This window comes from Vicugna pacos, chromosome 11 (assembly GCF_048564905.1).
Source record: "Vicugna pacos chromosome 11, VicPac4, whole genome shotgun sequence".
Classification (NCBI taxonomy): domain Eukaryota; kingdom Metazoa; phylum Chordata; class Mammalia; order Artiodactyla; family Camelidae; genus Vicugna; species Vicugna pacos.
In genome coordinates this window covers 81,548,151-81,575,868 of record NC_132997.1, presented here as the reverse complement: position 1 = coordinate 81,575,868, position 27,718 = coordinate 81,548,151, and the positions used below count along the sequence as shown (strand labels likewise).

The 27,718-nt window shown below is 40.5% G+C and overlaps 1 long non-coding RNA gene across 4 annotated transcripts; it reads right to left on the bottom strand.

The window, feature by feature from the left end:
* Positions 1–242: 242 nt before the first annotated feature.
* Positions 243–26,707, bottom strand: LOC140699420 (uncharacterized). Of its 4 annotated transcripts, none has more exons than XR_012077578.1 (6): positions 26,608–26,707; positions 24,756–25,006; positions 23,870–24,005; positions 9,263–9,408; positions 1,593–1,778; positions 243–388 (listed from the first exon to the last, which is right to left on the bottom strand). It is a non-coding gene; the product is annotated as an uncharacterized lncRNA (long non-coding RNA). The 4 variants fall into 4 exon arrangements; XR_012077580.1 differs by having other exon boundaries at positions 24,851–25,006; XR_012077581.1 differs by lacking the exon at positions 9,263–9,408.
* Between the last annotated feature and the right edge of the window lie 1,011 nt (positions 26,708–27,718).

Sequence of the window (27,718 nt, the reverse complement as noted above, 5' to 3'; positions counted from 1 at the left end):
TCCTGGGGCAGCACCAGATTTTGGGAAACAAAAGCCCACAATTGGGGCTTGTACAAGGATCCAGTGTTTGGTCAAACTAGTGTAGCGTTACTGAATGCGATTTCATGTGCCCGCTGCACAGGGAGGCCAAACAAACCAAAACGTCTCAGTTTGGAGTAGAGAGAGGTTTGCTGCAGGTCCAAGCAAGGAAAACGGGTGGCTTATGCTCAAGAGACTCGAACCCCTGATGGTTTTGGGGAGAAGTTTTTAATGGGCAAAATTTGGGGTGAGGGCTGCAGGGTGTGTGACTTTCTTTTGATTGGTTGGTGGTGAGGTAATGGGGCGTGTCCCAGGAATCGTGTGCTTAGCCTCAAGTTACCTTCCTCCACCTGGGTGGGCGCCTTAGTTCCTGCAGAAAAACTCAAAAAACATTATTATGCATATTCCTTCATGAGGAACCAGGGCCTTGCCCCATCTCTGCACTATGATTTCTTGACTGCTCCTCCTCTATTTCTGCTTTCCCTCCCTTCCCTGATTAGCAAAACTGTTCGAATCTGCCTTTTGGAACTCAGGGAAGGTCTAGGAGGCTGAATGAAGCCTATTTCCAAACAAGAGATGGAGGCATGGAAAGGATTTGTACCCAGGAGGGCCCCACCAGGTCCTGCTTGGTCTCGGTACTGCTGAACCTCAGCCATTGGACTGGGATGTCTCTGAAAGCAGTGCGCACTGATGTTTTGCTTTTGTATTTCCAGCGCCCAGCACATGGTAGGAAATCAGGACATTTATGTTGACAATGAGACTGGCAGCCCCACTTCTTCCCTCTCTACATCCAGGTGTGCTCATACCACCAGTTTGTGACCCCTTATGCTTAAATTAAGGGACTGGAAACGTCTTTGGAGTGATAACCAGACTGCTTGAGGGAGCTCTTTGGAGAACAAACACCCCAATTTGGGGTAATTCTGTGTGTTGTCAAAGACACAAATTTGGTGGAGGTGTGGTGGAAGGAATAACAGAGGAAGAAATCAACTACAGTGGATTCTTTAACAGATGTAAGAGCACAATAGGAAGGAATAGCCAGAAACTTAAAAGGTACTTGAAATACTTTTGAGACAGAAATGAAAGGGGGCAGGGCACAGCCTTTCAAGGAATGACAGCAATTAACACCCAAATGGTGGAAGATTCAACTCCCAGTTGGCCTTGAGGATTAAGATGGTGGGAGGTTTGACTTCTAGTAGACCTTGAGCTTCATTATATGCCCAGTGTAACATATTAGCATGATAAATAACATGCCCACAGGCACCTTGACAGTACCAAGGCTAATGCAAAAGGCCAAAGAGTGGGCGCTGGCCCAACCCCTGGGAATCCCAGCCCCTGGCCCAGGGTAGTTGGAATGGTCCCACCTGTAGCCATATGAAGCTACCAAGCCCATAAAAACTGGAAACACCATGCCTGGCTGCCCTTTTTTGCTCTCTCCTCTTCAGAGGTGGCCCGCACTCATCTATGGAGTGTACCTACTTTTACTTTAACCTGAGCACCCAACTCCCACATCTCTTTCCTTGCCATTTGAAACAGTCTACACTACATGCAGTATGTATTTCTCTAAACAAATCTACCTTTATTCAACTGTGGCTCGCACTTGAATTCTTAACTGAGTGAAGCCAAGGACTCACAGTTGGTGGGGCACGTCCCAGGATCTCAACTGAGGTCTGGGACTTGGCCCTCCTCACGCCCCACATCCATTTTTCCTGCATCACTTTCAGATGACTTCACAGTGTTCTGAAGGGCCCATACTGTGAATCCTATAAAGAATAGTAAATAAGACAAACAGTTTTGTTGGGAGTTTGAAGCTTCTGGTTAATCACATTCATTTCCCCTCCAAGTTCCAAATCAGTGGAGCCAGCTTCACGTCTGCCCATTTTGATTAAAGAACATAGCAGGAATGTAACAGAATAGATTTCCTAACATACCTTCTCTCCTCTCCCAGTTTAAGATTCGGGGGGGCAGATTGCATCTGTAGAGCACACACTTACAGAGCTGGCCGCATGGACCTTAGTGGCCAACCCTATACTTTATCAAGCACAGAAAGGCCAAGATTCCAAGATTCAAATGGCACAGTCAGCCTTTACCGTATCAGTTCTGCCTAAGAGAGAAATAAGGACCAATGGCTCTAGTACTTGTGGGGCCTCACCAAACAAATAAACAATCACCCCTACTCAGTGGGGCAGCAGCTAGTAAGAGAGGAAGGAAGGGGTAGTAGGTTCTTTCTTCCCATTACATCTGAGCAAAAGAAGGCCCTCATGTAGAGTTTGGAGGGAATTGAGAGGAAGGAAGTGATTTCTGTTTAACATGATTTTCTCTATTACCTTTGTGGCCTCCCCTCCCTTATCAGTGACATAGGGTTCAAGTCTCTGTTAGCTTTTAGCATGATTTCTCTCTGGCTACCATAACCCACTCTGATGACACCAGGCAGTAAACTCCAGCCCTTGGTTATTCCGTAGTCTGGATAGTCTTTCTAGTAGTCTCCTTCCCTACGCCCTGTAAAGTTGGGTGAAAGTATTTCTTATGAGCTGAAAGTATGAAAACTCTAGAAAAATCCTCTTCAAAGATTAATCCTTCTTTGGATCTTTTTTCATAATTCACATAGTCCACCATATTGGCATAAAATTGGGAGAACACAAGCTACAGAATTTCATCTTAGTAGTGTTTGGGTAGTTCCTATCTCTCACTCACACACATCCAGCCAAAAAATTGTGATTGCATGATTTGTAAACCTTTCCCTATGAATGTGGACTGGAGATTGTGTGTGTGTGTGTGTGTGTGTGTGGAGGGGAGCTGTTCAAGAATCACTCTTTATCATGTGACGCACAGGACAGCAGCAGCTACAATTACAAGCCGATTAGGTAGGTAACCGACAACACAAATGCCCTAAAGCTGTGTTCCACTTGTTTCCATTGTGTTTAATGTGAGTGGCATTCTGCATTTCTCACCAAGTGAGGCTTCTAATCAAGGCACAAATGATCTTCTAATTAATTGTCTTTGATCCTCTGGAATAAAATGTGGTTTTGTTTAGGGAAATCGGGTAGGTGGTGGAAGCATCCTAGCCTTTACCATAGGGCTTCTTCCTCTTTGCAATAGCTTTGTCATCAGAGCCAGAAAATTAGTGCTTGTACATTGTGAGCCTCATGTAATCCCTGAGTCCATCATGCCAGAATCTTTACCACGCAGGCATATTATAAAATTCTAAATTATGACTTCTCATTTTGTATCCCGAGGCTTTGACTGTCATCACAGATTGTAAAAGCATTCCCTAGCCAGTGATTCTCAAGTCTGACTGCACATTATAATCAACTGAGAGGCTTTTAAAAACCACAAATGCCCAAACTCCTGTTCCAGAACAACGTAATAAGTAGGACCCATGATAGGTGATTCTAATATCCACCAGAGCTGGGAATCGCTGACAGAGACCAAAGGGCAGCAGTATTTTTCTGTAAAGGGGAAATATCATAGGCTGGGTCACATCCACTCAACTCTGTTACAAGTACACAACCCTGCCATGAAAGAAGCCATCAACAATATGTAAACAAATGGGTCTGGCCGCGTCCCAGTAAAACTTTATTTAAAACTATGATACTGTGATTTATAATAAGAAATATATATTTGGTCCTGGTCTTGTTTCTGGCACAGAGCTCCTAAAATCCTTGGAGTTGCCTAAATGAAGAGAGCACTAGGGGGTCGTTCAAGTTACTGATGTGAGTTTTGGACCACACCCAAGGATGGGGCTTGTTTCTAAGAGAACCAACCACATGATTACAGGGTAGGCCCTTTCAGTCCCACCCCCCTGATTTCCGGGGAGGGGAGAAGCACTGGGGTAAAAGTGATGGTCAGTGATTTAATCAGCCATGCCTGTGTAATGAAGTCTCTACAAAAGCCCATGAGGACAGGGTTAGGAGAGTTTCTGGGTTGGTGAAAATATGGAGGTTGGGGGAAATATACAACACTTAAGAGTGTGGAAGCTCTGTGCTGTTTCCCCACACCTCACCCATACATCTCTTCCAATCTGGCTGTTCCTGATCCATATCCTTTTATAATAAATTGGTAATCTAATAAGTAAAATGTTTCTCTAAGTTCTGTGAGATGCTCTAGCAAAAATAATTGAGCCTGAGAAGGGGAATCCTTGGAACCTCCAATCTGTAGCCAGTTGGTCAGAAGCCCAGGTGACAATAACCTAACTTTTGACTGCCGTCTGAGTGTGTGTGTGTTTACAGGGTGTGGTGGAGGGCAGTCTTCTGGGACTGAGCCCTTAACCTATAGAATCTGGTGCTATCTCTAGGTAGATGGTGTCAGAATTGAGTTAAACTGTAGGACACCCACCTGGTGCCACAGAGAATTGATTGGTGCAGGGTACCTTCCCCCAACACACACACACACGTTGTAATTGGGTCCCAGAACTGTTTCAAGTAACCAAGGCAACAAGCCACATTTGGCCTGACCTTAAGGATTTGGATTAGCAACTCATTAATCCTGATTTTAGCCTCAGAATTCAGTAATTTAATAAATGAGCACCCAGTGCTGTGTATTCATGGACAGCAGAATAAAAACAGCATGAGTTTTATATAAAGTAAAATATATCTGGGTTCCCAATCTGGCTTGCACTACCACTCCTTGCTGTATAAAAATATGGGGCTGTCATTTAACGTATTAAGATGCACCTTCCTCTCTTTGAAAACAGGAATAACAATGCTTAACTCAAGGGACTCTGGTGCTGCTGGATTTCTCATGAAAATCCAGTCATTTTGCTAGCTAATAATACCTCATATTTACTGAGCATTTACCAGCCACAGTTCTAATCATTTTATATTCGTCAACATACACTCCTTTGAAAAAGAAAGATGAAAACGGCACAGACTTGTCTTCAATGACTTGTCACTGCATTCGAGAAAAAAACATATTCATCAGTCGCTACATTGCAAGAGGGAACGTGGTCAAGTGGTAAACGCTAAAGGACTTGCAACAATATATTAAATCTTGAGGGTGGAGAGATCACACACACAGATGGGTTAGTTAAAATCTTCAGAAAAAGCAGCTGGTAACAGATGCTCGTAGCTGAAGGCTGGGTATAACTTCAATTTGCAGACCTCGGAGGAGTAGAAGGAAGAGTGTAGGAAAAAAAAAAGGCGTGGACCTGGGAAAGCATGGGCTGTGTTTAGAGATGGAGGCTTGTCGTTCGAATTGTACTAATGCAGTAGAAGGTGTTAATGTAAGAAAGCTTATTTATTTTTTTTAATATCAAAATACTGCCTTTAATTGTACACATTTACATATTGGTATTAATAGAAGTATATAGATTTTTGTGTTTTTTTTTTATACCTAAGTGGCATTGGGTATTTATACTTTTATTTTTTATAATATTTTACTTTGTATTTTTTCCTTTTTATGTAAACATTTTTTATTGAGGTATAATAATCATATAGTGAAATGAAGTATACACTGAAGTGTATAGTTTGATCAGTTTTAAAACACTCATTCATTGATGTAAATCATGCCTCTATCAAGATACAGACTATTTCCATCACTCAGAAAGCTGAATTGTGCTTTATCCAAGCTCAGCCCTCTTACCGTCACACCACACCAGAAGCACGTGCTTTTGTGGGCTACAGTCTTAGATCAGCTCCGCCTGTTGTGGAACTTCATTTCAATGGCACCAATCAATAGCTTATATTCTTTTGTATCTGAATTATTTTTCTCAGAAAAATGTTTGGGAGATTTATCCGTGTGTAACAGTGGATAATCCTCCATTTTATAATCATATCACACTTTTTTTTGCTACCATTTTACACTATCATTAACAGAGCATGAAAATTCTAGTTTTCATATCAAATATAAACAGTCTTTTAAATTTCAGCCATTCTAGCAGGGAATGTATGGTTTTGTGTTATGATTTTAACATCATCTTAACAAGTTAACCTCTCCGTAATCATTTCAACTAGCAATTCCTCTAAATGCTCAGCCAGAAACCTTGGTGTCATTCCTGACTCCTTTCCTTCTCTCACCCCTCACTTCTGATGTATCACAACTCCTGTCAACTCTTCCTTCAGAATATCTCTATCATTCACCCACTGGGAAAGTTAGAGTGAACATTCAGGGCTCTGATTTCCAGGTTAGGTAGTGGAATTTAATATAAATCAGTAGAGAAGTATTTAAGGTTTTTAGAGGTAAGTGTTATGCTTTGATCTTTGATTTAGAAAGATTAATCTGACAAAGGAGGGAGGGAACTGTGGTCTTGTTCCTTTATTATTCTCATTAAGGAGAGCTGTAATGATTAAATGACTTAATATAAGTAAAGCTCTTAGAGCATTTATCTGGCCAAGAGTAAGTACTATGTAACTGCTGGGAATTATTATTGTCCCATAAAGAATACTGAAACATTATCCAGCCTTTTCCTTATTTATTTATTTGTTTTTTTGGTGTGTCTAGTTTAACATTGCTCTAGAAGGAAATTATAGATGTACGTGCATCTTAAACGTTCTTGACTGATTATAAGACAGTGTCAAAACATGGAAATAAGGCAGAGGAGGTGGTGAGAAGCTCGCCAGTGTCATACCGGTGCATCAACCAGCCTGTCCCTAGATTATTAAATTTAGACCTAATAAAACCTTTGCAAATGGAGCCACAAGATCCTTCAAGCAAGGGAAGAACCCATGTGCCTGGAAGTGCAGCAGTGGAATGTTCCATAGATTCAAAAAGGAGAGAGGAAACCAGAACTTAATTAAGCTTTCCAGCTACGAAGTTATGAGAATCTTAATCATCATGGTGGGAGCAGAAATGTAAAGAACACAGATTCAAGAGTCTTGCTGAGTCTACTTCATTGTTCAGAAGTAGAGGATGATTGAATGGGAAGAAATAAGGAAAAAGTCTAGATCAATATTTTCTAAACAGTGATGTCATAAGCAAAACTTGGGAGGTCTCAAGGAGGAGACAGTTTGTGGTGAAATTGTGGCTGATTTGTGGTAGATGCAATCTGACCATGTTCTGTTGGAGTTACTCTGAAAAGAGCCTTCCTGCAGACAGTTGTAAATGTGGAAATTAATCAAAGCCAAATACGAAATAAACAGGACAACTCTGAAATGATGAGCAGAGAATTCCTACTACCCCTTCCTTCCCTGTTGGCTCAAGATTTGGTCAGGGCAAGGCAGATGGTGAGGGATTCACTTGACCGTGCACAAGGCCTAATTCACTCCAGCAAATCACCCATCAGTTCTAGCTACCTGCCTGGGGTAAGGTTTTTCTCAACCTGTCTCCATTTAGGGGAGAGTTCTACTTAATACTTGTTTGAGCAGATCTGTTTCATAGTAAGTGAGTTAATGTTTCTTGTTTTCTCATTTCATGATTGATATATTTGATACTTTAATTTAGTCAAGGAGAATGAACACCAAAAATTTGAAGAAGTCAAAACAGTTATTAACGCAGGAAAATGCACAAAAGGCCCTCACAGCAATCTGCGCCTTTTCCCAGGGAACTGTGGGCTTACCAGTGATGGTCTACTATTTAGTACTGGCTGAAGGCCTCATAAGAAACAGTGTATATGAGTGAAGGCTGAAGGTGTTGAGAGCGATGTTCAAGGGTAATTGAGGGTCAGGAAAAATTTCTGAGATGAATATTTGCACAAGCAAATTCTTTTTAGTGTGTAATGTATACCACCCTCCAGTAGAGAAGACTATAAAGAGACGGGTGAGTTAGGAAGCTCTTGAAATGGGACATGAGATTGTGAATAATGGAAAAATATGTGAAAGACTGCAGAAATCGCATTGGTCATGTTTAGCAAATGATCAGATGAAAGGGACAGTGAGAAACATAAATCAAAGGTGGCCACAGTTTTTAAAGCTGTGTGGCTGATGAATGATGGTACAATTAATCCCAGGAAAACTGATAGGAGATATGATTTTGTTCTTTGTTCTGGAGCAGGAAGACCTTTGAACATGAATGTTAGATCATCGATTAAGGACATTTAGAGAAAGGGGAGATGATTATGAAGTAAAGAGTAGAGAAAGAACAGCTTGGGTTGCTCTTTGGGTTTGACTTCAACAGAAGAAGGAGATGTCTTTGTTTTACTGATGTGTTCAGTGACCACTTTTTTAAGTCTAACTTCTAGGAAGTGTCATTACAAGAGACAGAGCATCTGTGGTGAGTCTGCCTCGCTGGGAACACCACATACATCCTTGATGGGTCACTGATTCCAGATCACCAAGGGCAGGATTGGGCAGTGTGTTCACGCAAGGAGTGGAAGCTACCAGAAAACTGTAGGCTCCTTATTCAATGCATATACCACCTCTGAATATTGAGTGCTTCTTTTTTTTAAATAGTTTTGATTTTTCTTCTCAGGCAACCTAAGACTCCTCACAACATGCTTGCCATTTTTGTTGTTGCAAAAAAAATATTTGTTAGTATCACTGTAGTAGTTCAAGAAAAGCTCAGGTGTTCCTCCCTTCTCAAAAATATCTGTAAGGGCCAACCCTCCTCTATTTTTACTTTCCTGTTTTATTGAAAAATGTGTTTTTGTTGTTGTTGGGAGAAGCTGCCTTTTTTTTTTTTTTTTTTTTTTTTTTTAGCTAAGCTTTGTTGTACACCCACAAATAACCTAGCAACTGCAGTGGCTACCGACATTAGATTATAGTTCTATTAATTGTAAGATGATGCTCCTTATTATGACCTTTATTTTTAGGGTGAATGAACTAAATCCTCCACTGCCTTTGGCTACAACCCCACAACCCTTCCCCCCTAAAAGAAGAGAGTTACGCCAAAACAAAGCAAAAACACAAAAAAGCAGTTGAACTCATGAATTCTCATGCAACCAGTTTCACACAACTAAATTGGTAATCAGTTGGAATAAATTCAAGTGGTATTGTTACTTTAACATTTTTGGCCTGTAATTTATTTTGTAGCCTTACAATGAGCCACTTCTCAGTTACAGTAATAAAGCTGATGCGGGTATATAGTCCCTCTTTTTTTTTGCAGTTATACTCAGTTTGATTTCATTCTCTGGCGGTTTTGAAAAATCATCCTTCCAATGAATGATGTCAGAATCTTTATCCCCACAGTCTACCTCAACCACAGCTTATACCAATGTCTCTTTACCAGTGGCTGTTGATCTAGTTACTCTTAAAATAACTAATTGTTTAATTGAACTAACCAGACTGTGTTGGGAGCTTAAGGCACTTTTATGCTTCCCAAGGAGGATTTATTATCAAGTTAAAAAAAACCCATTCTATTCGATAGTAACAAATACCTTCTGTTAGCTTCACTCCTTTTTTTTTCTTTTTTTTAAACTGTCAGTATTAGTGTCTGGTAGGTTTCCAGTTCAGTAACAGTTTCTAGTTCTGCTATCACTCAAAACATGCACATCCTTACTTAGCTGTATCTTTATCCTGTTCCCTTGAAAAAAGAAGAGAAAGAAAAAAAGTTGCTTTCAGATTCTATGATGAAACAAATGGCTTCCTGAAGAGGCAGATTAAGTAAAGCCCATCTCTGTTCCGTTGCAACTAGCGAGGCACCTTCTCACCAGTAATTATTATGTGGCAGCTTTCATTTCAGAAGGTACCAATAAATGGAATCACACCAATCCATCTCTAACACTACTGGCTGGCACTTCAATGAAAATAAGGGAAATTGCAGGTGCAAAACAAATCCTGTGTCTGAAACAAAACAAACGAAGCATAGCTGGTCCCTAAGAGGGTTTTTATCAGCACAAACAGTATCAGTTTAGCTACTATGAGTCACAGAATTAGAAATAAAAAAGTTCTTGTTCTTGGTAAGTGTGCTATAAAAACAGAACATACCGCCACATACCAGGTGTTGCTGGTGACCATTTAAAAAAAAATAGGTTCTCTCTTAGAAAATGTCTTTGTTCACTTGAGGCTAATGTTATCTCATCAGGAATAACACACTCATAATTAATTTCTTATGACAACTCAGCGTTTCCTACTCTTAATTGAATGCAACCCAACTCAAAGGGGGTTAAGCAAAAGGGAATTTCTTGCACAACTTCCCTTCTCAAAATCATGTTCCTGAAAAGCCCATAATTGGAGTTGGCTTTATGCACAGCTACATTCAGGGCCTCAAGTAATGTCATTGGAGTTTAGTCTATTTCTCTCCACCTATTAGTTCTGTCCTCTTCTTAATGCTGTTTTCTTAGGCTCCCAGATTGCAGTGGTGTAATAGGTCCAGGTTTTTAATCTTAGCCAGTAATGCTCACATCTGGATTTCACTGATGGATTTCAGGCCATCTCTGAATCAGTTACTCCCCCTGAGTGACATGGAGTGTATCTGATTGACCAGGTGTGGGTCACTGTCAAAACTTGGGGTGAGAGTACAAGAAGGATGGTTTCCTGTTGGAAAATCAGGGTGAGGTTACTGGTCTAGGGGTGAAGGGATGCCAGATCCACACAAACAATGTCAAAAATCTACCAGCCTTTGAAATGTTTTAACTAGTGGCTTTCCTTGACTTCCTTTGTGAAGAAAGCCCCTTTTATTCCTTGGGCAGAGCAAGTCCCTCACCACCTGGCATTTTCAAAGCACTCAAAGATGTCTTGACCACAGCTTCTCGTACACTGTCACATCATTATCACTGACATTGCTGTTTCCTTGGACGTCTTTCCCTTCCACAGAAGTGTAAGGTTTTTGAAGGCAGAGAAAAAGTAGCCTTTTCCCTTATGTATGAACTTCAGCAGTGCCCCCATGGTAGAGTCTCAACACACATTCGCAAATGCTTCCTTAGATCTTATGTATTCAAACCATTGGCCTTCCTTTTTTTCAGCAAGTCCAGGTTTTCTTCCTCTGAGAAGACTGTTCCAATGGTTTTTAGTTTTCCTCTCTATTTTCTAAAATAAAGATGTTTTCTAAAATTTTATTGATGAATTCGACACATCAGGGAAACAATGTTATCTTCTTCATAAAGTCTTTCTTAAGCACCCTGGTCTTTGTAGATACCTGTTGATTAAGTGTGTGAATTAATCACATCCTTTCTTGCCATTTTAACAACATGTTAAGTGTTTTTATATAATGTCTATTTGTCTGTATTGAAATACCATCTTACCTTATATTCTTCTGTAGCTCTTCAGAGCCATTATATGAAGGTTTGGTTAATATATGGTGTATTGAAAAGTGTGAAACAAAAAATTGAAAGGAAAAATTTATTGTCAAGTGTAAGATGGCTGAAAACACCTCAACTAAGTAGATAACGTTTTGTGATATCAACTAAAATACCAACAGTCAGATCTGTCTGAAGGTGAGCACAGGTGACATTTCTTCATTTCCTGATTTTCTAGCACAGACATGTTTTCTTTATGTAATTAGAAAAAAAGGTAGGTTTTAAAAAAATTCCAAAGGGAGTATTTTTGTTTTTTATTATTCATGTTTACTCTCTTATTATAATTTTGTCAATATCAATTATTCTGTTATGTGTATGTGTGTGTGTGTGTACATTTGTGTATGAGAGATCACATAAAATTTTTAAATGTAAACTACAAATTCGGAATTAGTGGTATTTTAAATTAATAATGGCTATGTACTCTTGGGTTTACTATTGTATTAATTCTCATATGAAATTTAATAAGTAATGATTCCTTTGCGTGTATTTCTCCAAAGATAAAGGATAGCCTTTAAGTAATATAGTGATTATTGTAAAACATTATATCATAACTCAGTGGAGAAATAGAAGAACTAAAAATAGGATGGTATTTTCCTCAGCTCTGGGCTAAATGTTAGGCAAGAAAGGGGTCACAGTTAACTTGTGCTATGCATGTCTGATGTGTCTCAAATGCCCCATATTCTTCCATTTTGATTAAAGAGAGACCCACAAGCCTTAGCCTTTCACATGTTTTAAGAGGAAAACATTTTTATTCTATTGCTTTTATGTCCTATTTATTTTCTTGGTTGACTAAAGAAACAAATAGGAGAATCAAAGGATTACATTCAAATTTTCCTGGGTCAGCATTCAGTTAAGATTCCTAGAGTTTTGTGATATGTACTATAAGAAAGACAGTTTATAGATGACAGTGTTAACGGTATGTGTTTCAACCTAACTGCCTTGTCTATATGAATGTATTTATGTGATTTATACAATCATGGAAAAAAAGGACTGATTGTCTATATTAGTTACTTGGCTCCAAGTATATGAACAATACATAGTAATTGACATCAGAGATTTTAAAATTCCAACTGATACAATAGAGTTTGTCATGTGCAATCATGGTGGGTTCAAGAGACACTGTTGGCTGTATTGGGGTTCAGTGGACAATTGACTCTTGAGTTAGGTCAAAGGGTCCAAGAAGAGTTTACTGGTGGCCAAAGGCAGGAGGAAAGATATGTAAAGGGTGAGGGATATCATTTTCCAATAGCACATCGGTGCGAGAACTGTACTCATTAGCATAACTCTGATCACAATTAATGCTCTACAGTTAACAAAGTAAAATTAAAATTATTTGACATTGGTCATTGGCTTTTTGAAAAATGTCTACTAAATATAATTTTTGTTGTAACAGGTGTTAAAAGTCTTGTTTCACTGTTGTTTACCAATGAATCTGTCTTAATATATCTTGAAACATCTTAAATTTATGAATATAAAATCACAAATAATCATTAAACTATTCTTAATTTTAATTAGCTATAGCAGATAAATATGCTTTTAAATGATACGACAATTACCACAATTTGTTTAAATATAATTTTAAATACATGGGTTAGCATTTAAGATTTGGATGGGCATTTTGTAATGTAACCTGCAAATGTAATGTTTTGCTCATTTCTGATTCTGGCAGTTTTTTTTAATGGGCAGACTTGGAGATACATTACTGGTTTAGGATTTGTCCTAAGATTATAAAACCTGGTTTAGCTACTATCTAAGCTAAGATCGAAAAGGGATCATATCTTCACTCTGGATGTATCCTTCCATGTGGATGGATATCAGTTAGTACAATACCTCTCACTTCTCTTTGCCTCATTACCCAGTGTGTCCACAGGAGATGGAGAGAGAACTGACTGGTGAGGTTGAAGGGAAACTTGGTATGTGTAACCCAGCATCTTTCTCTTCACCCTATTAGGGCAATATACTCAGTGAAATGCTCTCTCTTCTGCTCTCCATGCCATGTTCCATATAGGGGTCAGCCTTTGACCTGGGAGGGGCAGAAGATACCCTGTCCAGGGCTACCTGACACTAAGTGACTTGCTGTTTGGTTCTGAAGGTCTTTGTTAGGTTGGTCATTTGCTTACAGATAGATATGGCTACTTGCCCAGAGATGATGATCAGATTTATCAGTAATAAAAATATTTATGGTCCCTATATGATTGACTTTCTTATAACAATAGTTAGTTCAGAACTCTGCTAGAAACAGGGGAGCTTCTATTTGGGATCCTTAAACCCTACCAGTGGAATTGGCCTAAAGGATCTGTCTTACTCTATAGTCTCACAGGGGCAGACCCTGAGACAAAGATTAGAGAGCAAAAAGTTTAGCAGGTAAATGAGGGACATGAGAAAGAAAAGTGAAGATAAATAAAGGGCATGGAACTAAGCCAGTTTCCAAGATGACCACTTGGAGCTTTCTCCATTTGAGGAACTCTGGAAACAGTGAAGACCATGGTCCCAGAGTGATCCCACCCCAGAAGTGAGGAAATTGGACTATTCATACACCAACTTCCATCAGTCATTATTTGGGAGTGCTTCTTGATGGGCGTTGACTCCTGACCTTCAAGCCAGCAGTGCACTGCCCAGAGAGGCTCTGTAGCCACAAAGAGAGATGCATGCAAAGATATTCACGTGCTGGCAATTGAAATTCTAGCCCGTGTACACTGGAATTGAAAAGGGTAATGTGATATGTGGGGGGCCCAACAGGGTTTTCTCTACAGCTGGACATGAAGGCTTTTTGTTAGGGTCAACTGTATCGTGGACATAGGACCCCTAAAGTAAAACAGGATCGTGATAGCTCTGATACTGAGATCTCTTGAAAACTGTCCGTTTATGTGACTAATAGGTATGTTAAACTTGATTACAATATTGAGTCTCTGTTTAAAAAATACAATATATGAAATTTGGAGACCTGTGTAAAGTCAAGTTGATGTCCCTAGTTAGCTCACACTGAATGCTTGCCAGGTATCAGTCATAGTATTACTTCTCCTCCACGCTTCCGTATTCAGACCTAAGCACTCTGAGAGGCAGCCCTCCAGTGTTACCTCTACACGCCGCTGTGGTACAGTTGAGATCAGAGAGATTTTGAACTCTAGCAGAACTGGATTCAAATTCTAGTTCCACTGTGGAATAGCTACTCTTTCTGGGCAAGTTGTTTGAAGTCATTGACCTTCAGGGTCCCAACCTATGTAATACAGATAATATTAAACACCTAACAGATCTGACGGTTAAATGTACATACATACAGTACCAGCAGAAAGCCTGGCATGTAGTAGACATTCAGCAAAATACGAGTTTTCAGCCACATGAGGAAATGGAGTATCAGAAAGGTAGGCTTTTAAAGATCATATAAGTAGTAAGTGTTGGAGCTAAAATTAAATCCAGACTACTGACACTATATACAGATGTCATTCCACAACATCAGTTGTCAATAAAAATCTGTGTCTTTGCTTTTTCTCTCATAGGTGCCTTTCCATTGATTACTATAATTATGGGCCCTGAAGCATAAAACCAAGACCTCCCATTGAAATCTATTATCATCCAATATATGTTTCAGAAATTTTAATTGCTAATTAAGTGATTTCAGCACAGACTTTATATTTGAATCTTAGCTTTATTTGAAGTGCTGTTCTGCTCTAAGCACCTTGCAGTGGAGCTGGCATATATTTAACCCCATCAGTAACACTTGCATTTTATTAAAATGGTGTAGCGAGGAATCTGGGCTCTGAAACTAGACCATTTGGGTTTGGATCCTATTCTCCCATGTGCTAGCTGCTTGTGTAACTCAATATCCTCATTGACAGAATATGCAGATTCCTTTCACCGTAGAGTTACTATAAAGATCGAATGAGTGAATACATATATGGTGCTTAAAATGATGACTGTTTCCATAGTAAATGCTTAATACGTGTTAGTTGTTATTTGGGAGAAAATCTTCCTAAAATGCTATGTGATATACCATAAAATACCATAAAATTAATCCATAAATAAATGCGGGGTTAGAAAACTTGACTGGGAATTTAAGTCCTTGGATTGGTAATTGAGAAGAAAGAAAGAAGAAGATAATTAGGACTAGAAATGAGTCTTTAATAGTCAAGAGAAACCTATGCAGACAAAGGACAAGATGGAAAGTACAACCAAAAGAACTCAGAACCATCCCTGTATTGGCGTAATATTTCCACAAACCTCAAGTCAGGAGCAGGGTGGTTGGTATGATTATTTAGTGGTCAGTAATTTGTTTTTAGTGGAAACAAAAGCAGATAATTAATTAAATGGGTACTTATGAGATGATATCAGATGTGACCAAGAGCAAAAATACTCTTTGTGACAGATCTGATAACATATTTACCACCTACTCCCAAGGTGGTATATATTGTGAATAAAGGTTAGTCCCAGGAAGGAACGAGCCACATCACCAGGAAGTGTATGTCCAGTGGGCCTCAAATGATAGAAGTGGAGCCTGGGTCAGGAGATGGTGAGGCGAAGTTTCCCACCTTGTTTGGAATTACCATCTCCTTTCTGTCCCGTTATTTCACCTGTTCAATTCTGCAACAGCAATGAATATGCACCTGGGGATTTCCTTTGTTTCTTTGCTCCAGTGACGAGTTCCTTTAGTGTATCCAGGCCAACCTGGAACCTGTGAAATTTCTTCCCACTGACACATGTCACTTAACAGGTCTAGAGCTGGGGATCTCTGTCACAGAATGTTTGGGGAGCCTCATAATGGCTCAGAACGTTCAGAGACAGAACCAGTTGGCAGGCTACCACAGCCATGGAACTCCGAGGACCTCTGAGGGCAGTTGTCTAATGCTGGAAGCCAGCCTAAGAACATCTTATCTTGGAATCCATCACATTGTTACATGAGCTGAATTTATTGCAATGTGTATGGGTACTGGGGGAACATGGAGGGTACTTTGAGAGCTCGTCATAGAGAAGACCTGGGTCAGTCTGGGAAGGAACATAAACTGGCCTGCAGGAGGGAGAGTGAAATATGAACATGTCAGAGGTGGAACGCTAAAGCAGGAAGTCTCTTTTGGTATTTGAGAAGTTAGTAGAACTTTGGTTCGGCTCTATGAGGTTAGCCTGTAGGTAAGTCTAGTCATCAGACTGCCAGAGAATAGAGGTCAACAGACCTCTGCAGCCAAGTTTAGAAGAAAATTCTGCATTCTGCTCACCCACTGGCTAGTGAAATTTATGCTCTCCCCTAAAGCAGTGCTTCCAAAAACATCTTCTGAGTGGGATGTGTCTTGCGTACCTCAGGAAGTAGGTGAGAGGGCATCATGGAGATCATAAGAGAAGCAATCAGATGATGCTAAGGCCTGTAAATCCAAGCTTGATCATCTCCTAACTCTTTTGGGGGGGCACACTTTTTAAAAAATGATGGTGCATTTATTTTATGTTAATTCACAATGAAAATGCACCATACTGAATAAGCCACTCACTTTTATTTGTCTCTTGTGCTCTACTATCACTTCCTAGTAATACCATCTTCTTTTGTCTACTGCTTAATGCCATCTATCATCTATCACTTATCATTTAATGCCAATCTCTTGGGAATCAGAAGGGTCAGTTATAAAAAGACCCAAATGAAATCATGGATTTATATGCACTTTCTTTGTGATTGCAGATGAAAATGCAATCACAGTGGAAAAGACTGAAGGAGGATGAGAAGAGAGAAGCTATGAATGTCAGAATCTGTCCGAACAGGTGCACTTATAATGGAAATGGCAGCTTTCTGGGAGGAACCCACATCCATAACCAAAGCATTTGTGTGTAGAACATAACTGTAGTTCTGGAGTTTTTGGCTTTTCATCTCTTTGTATCCCTAGTGTGGCTTAAATGACAGGTACTTGAACCTCGATAAGTAATCAGCTATTACTTATCCACCATCACATAGTAAATTCAAGATAGCCACACACCTGCAGAGTAGCCAAAACCATGTGGAAATGTTATGTTTAAGAGGGAAAAACTATTCCACTGAATTAGCTTCTCTGTCAGGGTAAGGTCTCTGGCCAGTCCACGGGACCAAAATGTTCAGGCACAAATTTTAAGTGTAGAGCATTTAAGCCATAAACTTTTTTTGTGTGTGTGGATTTAATGAGGTTATCAAGTATAGAAAGTCTTTTGAGTGGAGTCCAAGCAGATTCAGTAAGAAGAGAACAGGGAAGTGTTTATGATACTGGGGTAGTACCATGATGACTTCTGAATGGGTATAATCAACAGAAACAGTCAAAACTGGTAATCTGGGGAAGGAACAAAGTGTGTTTTATCTCGCGTTTCAATCATCTTCCATCACGTCTGCCCTACAGCTGAGGCACCAGCCAGGCCCATGCCATCCAGAGTCAGCTATGTTTGGGAAAATCAGTTTGTTGAGATTACTGTAACTAGAAGGTGGCATGATCTGTGCAGAAGAATTCATGACCCAATTTATACATTGCTTTGTTCCAAAATGTGGTTGTAACTCGGTTTTTGCTAATTCTTAGTACATTTTCTTCAGAATGATAGTTCTTTTGTCAGGCCAGGACCCCTAACTGATTTAACTTAACAGTGCATCTGTGCTCATATAATGCTGATTTGAGGTTGAGTCTCTGAATCAAGGCAGTGAAAGAAGAGGAAGAGGAGGAGGAAGAGGAGGAGGAAGAGGAGGTGAAAGGAAAGGAGGAGGAAGGTGGGAAGCAAATAAAGTGAAAGCACATAGAGACAGAGAGCACAGTTTCTCCCCAGCTCTCTCACCTTCGACTTCTCTCCCCAGGCTTTTATATGTCCCTAAGCCTCCCACTGTGACTGCCACCCTTGCCTGCCTCTAATCCCAAAATGCCTTCTGCTTCAGGAGTTTACACCCCTCCCATGTTCCATCTCCTTGGCACTTCTGGTCTAACCTATTTGTGAAAGAAAAGTAAACTGAACAAATGTACACTGAACTCAGAACTACTGATGAAATGAGAACTTTTCCAAAGGCACTTCTGTTTTCCAAAAACTATTTAAGCCAAAGTATATTTAATTAATAGAATTTCGAATGGTTTGAGGATAAGTGAGGAGGGAAGACATTTTAAGACTTGGAGTCCTAGAAAATATACAGACCAGTGGTTCTCAGCAGACTGTTCATAAGCTAGCTGTCTTTTCTTTGCTTTACCCAAAGAGTCTCTAACATTTCTAAGGATTTTCAAGAGAACCTCTATGTTATTTCTAAAACTTTCTCTTTTTTCTCCTGCTGAAATATTACTGCCATTGAAGGTGGGACTGTTAAGTCATCTTTGTTTCCCTTCCCTCCATTTTCCAGTCTCTACCTAACAATAAGTATTCAACATCCAGTAATCTTCAAATGTGTAATGCATTTTCTCTACTTCCCTTCTAAGGGTCAACACATTAAAAAATATTTTTTCTATTGTCTTTTAAAGAAAGAAAGCACAGCTTTTCTTTTCCTCCTAAAAATAGAAAGTCATGGTTGCATTTATTTGTGATGCAAAATGAAAGCCTCCCATGGAAGTATAAACAGACATATAGATCTGCTTCTATAACCCGGACCATTTTTCCTCGATGTGGAGTTGAGACAGCTGAAAATCCATCCCAAAACTGAAACCAAATTTATCTCCTCTTCATGTTAATAGGAACTTTGTGAACAGGTCTCTTTTAAATAATAAAATACATCAAATTTTTGAAGAGCTCACTGTCAGTCTTATGATATTTTATATAGGAGAGGCTAGGATGAAAAGGAAGACTTCCAGTCATAGGAAAGATCTGTGGCCTGAAATGACATTGGAGGGATTCAGTCAAGAAGAAGATGAAAATAATAAAAATAATCAAAACCCCACTGTGTATCAGCATGTGGTCCAATAGGCAACCAACTCAGCAAGATGAGGATTAGCATAAGGTAATGAGACCAGAATTGAGGCCCTAGAAAACCGAAAAGAGAGTCATGAAGAGATTCTTTACCTAGGCAAGATAGATCAAGGTAGAACAGGAAAGAAAAGAGAGAATTCCTGTCAATCAGACACCATATTCTCTTAGAATTGGCCCCCATCCGTACTGCTGAATAGACGTCTCTGAGGCAGGAGTATCACAAAAGCCAAGATATTTCATAGATTTTTCTCTGAGTGTCAAGATGCTTTTTTTCTTATATGACTCCAACAACTTAGGAAGACTGTGAATTAAAAAAAAAAGATGAAGTAAATTTCATTTGCGAATGGATCAGTAGCTGTGCCGAGTTGTCAGTTTTAAAACCTGTGAGGAAAGATGGAAGACATCGGCTTCACAATTACTGGAATTTGGGCGACATCACTGAGTGCTAATTGCTTCCTCACAATTGAAGAAGGGGTTTGTGAACATTGATTTAGTTGGATTTAACACTCTGTCCACAAGCAGGTAAATGGAAGTGAGGTGTTCTAGAAAGGAGGTGCTACTAAGAGAAGCAGATCGTTGTTCGTGGTGGGACTCCATAAAATAGGCATGAAGAGGTTAAAACAGGCGTGAAGAGGCGAGGGACAATTAGAAGCCAGTAACGAGTCATGTCCCAGGGGAAAAATGGGAATTTATAATGTGCTTTCAAGATCTTAATGAGGAATTTATAGGTATTTCAAGCCAAGTATGATTGTTTTCCTTTCCTTTAAAAACACATTGACTTTACATGGTTCTTTGAATATTCTTTCCAAATTTTCTCTTTGCTCATCAATTTCCATAATAATGTAAGACATCCATGGCCATGGTCAAAGCAGAGAGTATGAGATTTTCAGAGTCTTGTCTTTTTCAGTGGAGACACTGAACCATGGTACACTTTATTTCAAGGAAGAAAATGTGTTAAGTGGTCTTAATTTTGTTCCTAGAGTGATTATAGATCATTTTGCAGTGGGTCCATCAGGTTTTCTTGGGCTTATCTTAGCATGCAATCATATTTGGAATAATAGGAGAACTTTACAGTACCCTCTGTGCAAGGCTTAGCAGCAGAGATGAGGAAATGAAGTCAAGAGGGAAGCTCTTTTCATTATCAGAGTATCTCACACTTCATGTAGTTTTCTTTTCTTATTTTTGAGAATGAGGCATTTGGGAAAATTCATGATATCATGTGTGTGCAGTTCTTGCACTGGGATAAACGTGCAAGGCAGACTTCTGGCGGCTATCTCTGAGAGGCACTAAAGAGCTGCTCAGAATGTCCCCCAAAATTTCACAGGCTGGATGAAACATGCTGAGGTAATCTGGGGCTCTATGTGCCTTTGCAGGTTTGCATATTTATAGATTGTGAGTAGTATGCCCTTTACTCATATGAGCCCAGGGTGGAATCATCATTCTCTCCAGCTTTCAGCATGTGGTGAGAGTAAGAAGGCTTGTCTTCCTCCCTCCCTGCCTCCCTTCCTTTCTCCCTTCCCTCTTTCCTTCCTCCTTCCCTCCCTTTCTCTTTTTTTCCTTCTTTCCTTCCTGCCTGCCTCCCTCCCTGCATCAGGCATCAGATGACATAAGAAATCAAAGGCACTCTAGATCAGATAATCTGGGAATTGAGGTAGTACATTATTTTGAATGCTTTTGTTGAAGGCAATGGAGACTAACAAGGTTGAATGTTACTGGAGCCCTGGGATTCTGGAAAACAGCAAATTTAAGAAATCCTCTAACCCTTTTATGTCCTGGATAAACAGCTTCCTACAAAGAACCAGATACAGACCTTCTCAATTCCCTTCTTTTTGCCTCCTAAATGATTCAAATACCGATCAGTTGGAACAAAATGTTTTTTTAATAAAATTTAATTTTTTACCTTCCCCTAGGCCCCTGAACTTTGAGTTTTCCTCAGCCTGAGCCTACAAACAACTTCTCCTTCACAGCCCTCAGGGAACAGGCTGGTCTCTGATCCATCAAACCACTTTCACCCCACTTCTCTAACCTATTTTTTTCTAAACTTGTTTATTCCTCTCTGTATAAGAAAACTCTCTGTCCAGCCTGTGAGAGCCCTTGCATATCTTAAGGTCTGAGCACGCTCCTGATTGGAACAGTCCACCTTTCCCTATTGTAATAGACACCTCTCTACCCTCCCCTCCTGCCCGTGTAATAATCTTCTTGAATAAAGTCTCTCCTTACTAAGTCTGGATTTTTTTAATTTGACAGATAAAGTCAAAAGGCAATAAAGGATAGGCAGCTCAAGGACATAAAGTAACTAATGAATAAATAGGTCTCGGAAAGGACAGTCTAGGTAGAGATAAAACTTGATGGAGAGTTGGTGTAGATATCCACAGTTGGAGCTGATCACTTCTATACATTTCTTGCCCTTTTATTCCTCTCAAGAGACACATTCCAGGGACAGAGAGTTAACATTACCTAACTTGGGTCAACAAAGAGCATGCTGGGCTCCCTGATTGGAAGTCCCACCAATACTATATACAGTGGAGGAAGAGTGACTCCTTGAATAGCTATGATCTTGTTCCAAGAAAGGAGAAAAATGTTGGGGAGGTAAAGATGACAATGGTTTAAGATAGGTATGATCCTTACCTGGGGAGCTTGGCATATTATTTTTCAAACTGAAATAGAGTATATGAGGGAATTACAGATTTGGGTATCCATATAATTGTGGCTCTATGCCAAGAATTTTCATGGCTAATCTGCAAAGTAGTCACTTGGTGTCACTTTGATATATATGTTTCTGTTCTTTGTCAAACAGATATAAAATATTAACAATTATAGCTGTGTAATATAAAGCTCTCTATATACTTATATTATCTCAGGAGCCCAGCCTGTGCCCCAGTTGAAGGAGAGATCATAACTATGCAGTTGACTTTTTGTATCTAGCATATAATCCATGCAGCTACATAAAAGAGATACAATGTCCTTAAAGATTTCCTGACAACTTTCAGCTTTGTATGCAACTGTGCAGAATTATTTCTCTCTGGCCTTGCATTTTCTCTCATTTATTTTGGCAGTGTACAGGCATGGGCTAAATTGTGAGCGCTTTCCCCCACCAAAATGCGAATTACATTTCGAATATATTTCAAACTAAGCTAGAGTTTGGTTTGTAGGTCGAAGCCTTGTTCTTTTAGTCAAAAAGCAAGACACTTCAAGAGATTGCCTCTGTGTGAGAGGGAGAGAGTGAAAGTTTTTCATTTAACTTTAACAGTGATTTTTAGGGGTAGATTGTCACTAAGACTTGTTTAGAAATCACGTACATATTTTTAATGTAGGGCAGTTGCTAGAGCTGTTATGGAGCTAAGCCTGCTAGTTAATTTCATGTTAGACCTGAAATGAAATTGGCAAGGTAAGTGTCCTTCACTTCTAAGGTATATTATGGCAGCAGAAGTCAGGGTTCAGCTTGGCGATTCACAGACCATATGAATCATCTCAGATTGAGCTAATAGAAGGCAGTTGAGTCAGGAATCATTTGGATTCATTGCTCAGACATAGCACTCAGTAAGCTGATTGACAGAGCCATAAGGAAAATAAACCAACAAAACAAACAAACTACCACCACTGCCAAATCCCTGTGGGAAGACCTAGAGGAGAAAGGACAATTAGGGTTAGAAAAATGTCACATTTACTTCTGGAGCTTCTAGAAAATGGAAAGTACCACTCATATTCATAACAGAGACTCAGTAAACTTGCATACTGATTAGAGCAGACTTCCATATCTGCAAAAGCAATCTTACTGTGCCTCATTCTTCAAGTAGACTTTGGAACTAGCATTCTTGGTTTAAATGCTGGTTCCACCATTTGCTACTTGTATTACTTCAGACGAGTTACTGAAATTCTCTGTCTGAGATTTGCACCTGGAAAATGGGAATAAAAACAGTAGCTATTTCATCGTCTGTTTCTGAGCAAACTAAATATATCAATATATTCTAGAATGCTTAAGAAATGTCTGCCACGTAGTAACTTCTAAGTGCTGGCTGTTCTTATTACTATTATTGTTAGTTATTCCATGGGTACCCACAGATAACAATAATTGTTTGCCTTGGGAAAGTCTGTTACTCTGAGTTTCCATGCAATATTTTAACCATTGATCTCTATGTGATTATTTCTAGTTCACAGGAATGCTTCAAAATATGACGTCATGTAACACAACACTATGAGTAAGCAGGTGAGATTATTTTCCATTTTATGGTTGAGATAATGGAGGCCTGGAGAGATTAATTGACTTGCCCTAAGTTATTTGTACCGTCATGATTTAAACACAATGTTTGTGGTACTTAGTCCTTATACTTTCTACCATGATTTCCAGAATCTCCCTAAACATCAAGATGCTTATAGAGTTTCTGCCTTGTTGAAGCTTTGAAATTAGTGAGTAGGAAGTCATTCATTAAATCTCTTTCCCTCTCTCTCTCTCACTTGCTCACTCTTGCTCTCTCTTCCTGATTCCGTGGTAGCTATGGGACTATATAGCATTATTGGGTTATAGTCTATTTAAGTCCGTTTGAGCAGGAGGCCTTGATATATTGCTGAGAGCATTGCACCCAAGCGTTTCTGCTCCTCTGGTTTATAGAGAGCCACTTATTTTCATATATGTGCCAAAGTGATGATTTTGCTAATTGGGGTCATCTGATCGGGAGATGAAGCCAGAGCATGACTCAGGCACCTGCCCTGGGATGGAACCAGCTGGAGATCTTTAAGAAACTTGTTCAGACTAATTTCTGATGTCGTGGTATTTCTTAATAGCATGAACTACAATGCCAAAGCCTTCTGCAATGGTTTATTAACCTGTCAGAGGCGTATCTATGAATAATAATGAAGTCAAGCAGGGAGTATTACCTTGCAGCTGAAAGACTGCGTTCAAGAGATGTTACTGCCCTCAATTCCATCCCTTAGAATGTAATCAAATGCAGCAGTAGCACACTTCCTACCCCCACGCTTCCTTGCTGCCTTGCATCCCCCGACAACTCATCACCTGTGTCCAACAAATAAATAAATAGTAGCATTAGATTATCAGCAATAACTTGTTACAAGAAAGGAACGATTCCTTTCATTCCCCGACAGCACAGATATGCTCTCTGTCAGCAGGAATTTCAAGCACAGTATCAGTTACCCTGGCAGAACAAGCTCAGATTGACAGGAAATGTCGCACATCAGCTTCTCAAGGCTCTATGAAAGCTTTTGTGTATCATTATTCACCTTTAACTAAAATACAGCTAAAGCTGACACTCAGGTTTGTAATGAGATGAGCATCACTGATGTTTTCTGTATATCAAGACAGGAAACACATTCAGAAAACTCCCAGAGAAGAGGAGCCATCATTTTTAATAGGAAATAGCAAGTCATCGGGTACTAATTGGTATCTACTTTATTCAGCCCTTGGCGAGACTCTGCGTGGGAGCCTTGGAATAAGTAAATGAAACAGAGTTACCTTTTAGTAATCTGACTTCTCTGGGGAGGTAAAATGTATATGCTGGAGATAATTCTTACAAAATCATAAAGGAACTGAATGCTACATTGACACATACTCAGGAGTGTGTGTGGATGATAAAAGGAATACATGTTTTGAATAATCAGGAAGGGGCAGCTATCTTGGAGGAACAAGTATGGTCTAGAGGAGAGATTAAATCAATTCCACCTGACCACCTACCACAGAGACGCTACGTGCTAACCGTGGTGCTTATATTGGCTGGGGGAAGGGTCAGAGTATCATCAGGGGGAATACCTCAGTCAGTGGAATTAGAGGTTCCAATGTTTCACTTTCCTGTAATAGATGTATACATTGAGGCAGGTAAAATGATATACGGTGGACAGCTGTACCTTCCTTTCACGTTGGTCATGGCCACGTGACTTGGCAAATGCGCTGTAATGGGAGCAGAAGCTTGACACGTGCCCTTGAGGTTCAGCTCGCTCTCTCGTGGCCTTTGATCTGCTACATAAAGCAGGTTGCTGAAGTATTCCTTTTTCTACCCCGACCTGAAAGGGAATGTGTGTGGAGCTAGATCCAAGCCAAGCACTCAGGACCCCGTTATCCTGAAGCATAGTTCCCCAGCAGAGCTCAGATTAGTTCCACTCATTTGTTTTTAACCTGCAGATTAGAGCAGGAGAATAAATGCTTCCTGTTATAAGCTGCTAAGATATTGCAGTCTTTTGCTGCACAGCAAATGCTAAATTAAGGTTGCCTTTCCATAAATTTTAACCTAAAGGGGAGATTATGGCTTGTGTTCAAGTAACTATAGTATTTAGTAAATAGGATGAGTGTCTTGAAAGAAGTGTAAAGTATTTTGGGGAGCTGGGGTCACAGAGGAGGTAGGAAGGCTCAGGTTTACAAAGACTTCTTGAAAGTGACAGCAGGACCCTTGAAGGAAAGGTGGGCTTTGAGCAGATTGTGAAGGGGCAAGCGAAGGATGGAGAAGGGTCCATAGTGTAAGCACCTGACAGTTGTTTTTTTCATTGCAACCCACGTGGTGGACATTAAGCCTTTGATGAGGCATCCACTTCAAAGACAGCTGTTAGAAATAAACTAGTTACCAGATAGCAACACTAGATGAAGGGCCAGGATGTCCCACCCCGGAAGTGCTGCCCAGGAAGATCCGCCCCAGAAGTCCTGCGCCGGAAGTTCCCTTTATTTCCGCGATCTCTGGCTGACTTCGTAAGAGACCGTGTTTGCTTCTCGCTTTTATGTTTTAAATTCCCCGCAAAAAGGGAACCTGTGAAACCCTGGGCCCCGATAAAATCAGAACCCGAGGCCTGCATCTCCCTTTCTCTACCTGCGACCTTGCTGTGTGGCCCTAGGCGTGCCGTGTACCCTCCAGGACTTGTGAGTAATAAGCTTTGCTTTTTGCTTTTTTTTCTTCGAAGTTCCGTGATGGTTTTTCTTGCTGAGGTGTGTCTTACAGTCATAATAAGAACCACAAGGGATTGTCGAGTTACAACATTGGCTCCAAAAAGGGAAATGTTTGTGGGGGCTCTGCTCCGGCCCAGGTGAGTTGGCCCCAGGCATTTCTAGCCAACGGCATCACTATGGAAAGGCTAAGACCGTGGCGCAAAACAGTATCGCAGTTTAGAAAGTGGAAGACACTAGGAGAAGAAGGAAGCGTATATACGTGGGGTGGTGGTGTTAATTTCTGTTGCTGAACCAGATCTTTTGCCCAACGTGCTGCAAGCCAAACGCTGAAACGCTGAGGTTGGCAGTGGAGAAGAGGTATATTCACAAGACAGCAAGCAATGGGATGGGAGAACGAATTTCAAATCTGCTTCCACTGACAGGGTTTCGAGATGTTTAGGGGATGAAGAGACGGTGGTCTGAGGCATGGGGAAAGGTGATTGGAGTTAAGAAAATTGAGGTAATTGGAGTTCTGAGCAGGTGCAGCTAAGCTACGTGCTTCTTCATGGGACGCATGTTCAGAAAATGGCAAAGTTTGTGTGTTCTGAGGGTGGAGTTTTTGGCCCTGTGACGTCAGAAGTTCACCATCTGAACACTTGGGTGCCAGTGGAGGGTTAGTGGTCTGTATTGCGGGCGTCCAAGGCATGGCAGTTTCACGGATTCGGGCAGACGGTAGTTATCTCTAACTTGCCTTTATTGTGGAGCGGTGTACACAGGTTCCAATAGCGGTGGCAGCGGTGGTGAAAAGTCCCGGGTGCCTTACATAGCAAGGCAAACAAAGCCGGCATCTATCCAGCTGTGACCTATAGGCTAACCAGTGCACTTGTGTGGAGCAAGTTTACATTACCTAACAATGCATGGGTACTGCGCGTGCGGGATAATACTGCTGAGTCATGGGGCGCCGGCACTGGCTGTCCAGGGAGGGAGCCTGGCGGACTCCGTTTTCCCTGCATGGTCCCAACCAGTCTTAACCGGCGGGGGCTCAAACTGGACAGCAGCTGACTTCCAAGTTCCTGAAAAACAACCTGGGTAAACATCTTAAGACTCCTAAATCAGAGATAGTATCTGTAGAAGTGGTGAGAGGGTCTTGTAACTTACTGTTTAGGCTACGTGATGCTTAGAGGAGATACAAGTTTCATAAAAACTATTAAAGCCAGCTTGATCAGGGAAGGCAGGTTACAGCTGATTATTAAGCAAATTATAGTTTAACGGGTCTAACTGATGATTACCCCTGGTTTCATGGCTGCCATAACAAATTAGCACAGATTTAGTGGCTTAAAGCGATACCCATTTCTCATCTCGTTGTTGTGTAGGCAGAAGTCTGGATGCGGTGTCATTTAGCTAGGTACTCTGCTTGGCGTCTCACAAGCCCATAGCAAAGTGTTGGCAGAGCTGTGCTTCTTTCTGGAGGTGCTGGGCATCCACGTTCGGGCTTACTCAGGCTGTTGGCCAGATTCCACTCCTTGCAGCTGTAGGACTGAGGGCCCCGTTTCCTTGCTGACTGTGAGCTGGGGCTGATCTGCTCTTAGTGGCTGCTTGGGTTCCTTTCATGCTTTGCGTGCTGTCTCCCTCCACAGCAGTGGTGGGGTCTGCGGGTGGAGCCAGCCTCCTGCTTCCTAGTATTTCCTCCTTCCTCTTTTATTATCTCTCTCTGACTCTTTTGCTTTTCTGTTCTGCTTGTAAGGGCTCATAAGATTACACTGTACCCACCCAGATGATCAAGAATACTTTCCCTATTTTAAAAATCAGCTAAGTAGTAATTTTAATTCCATCTTCAAAGCCTTTTCACAGTAGTACCTAGG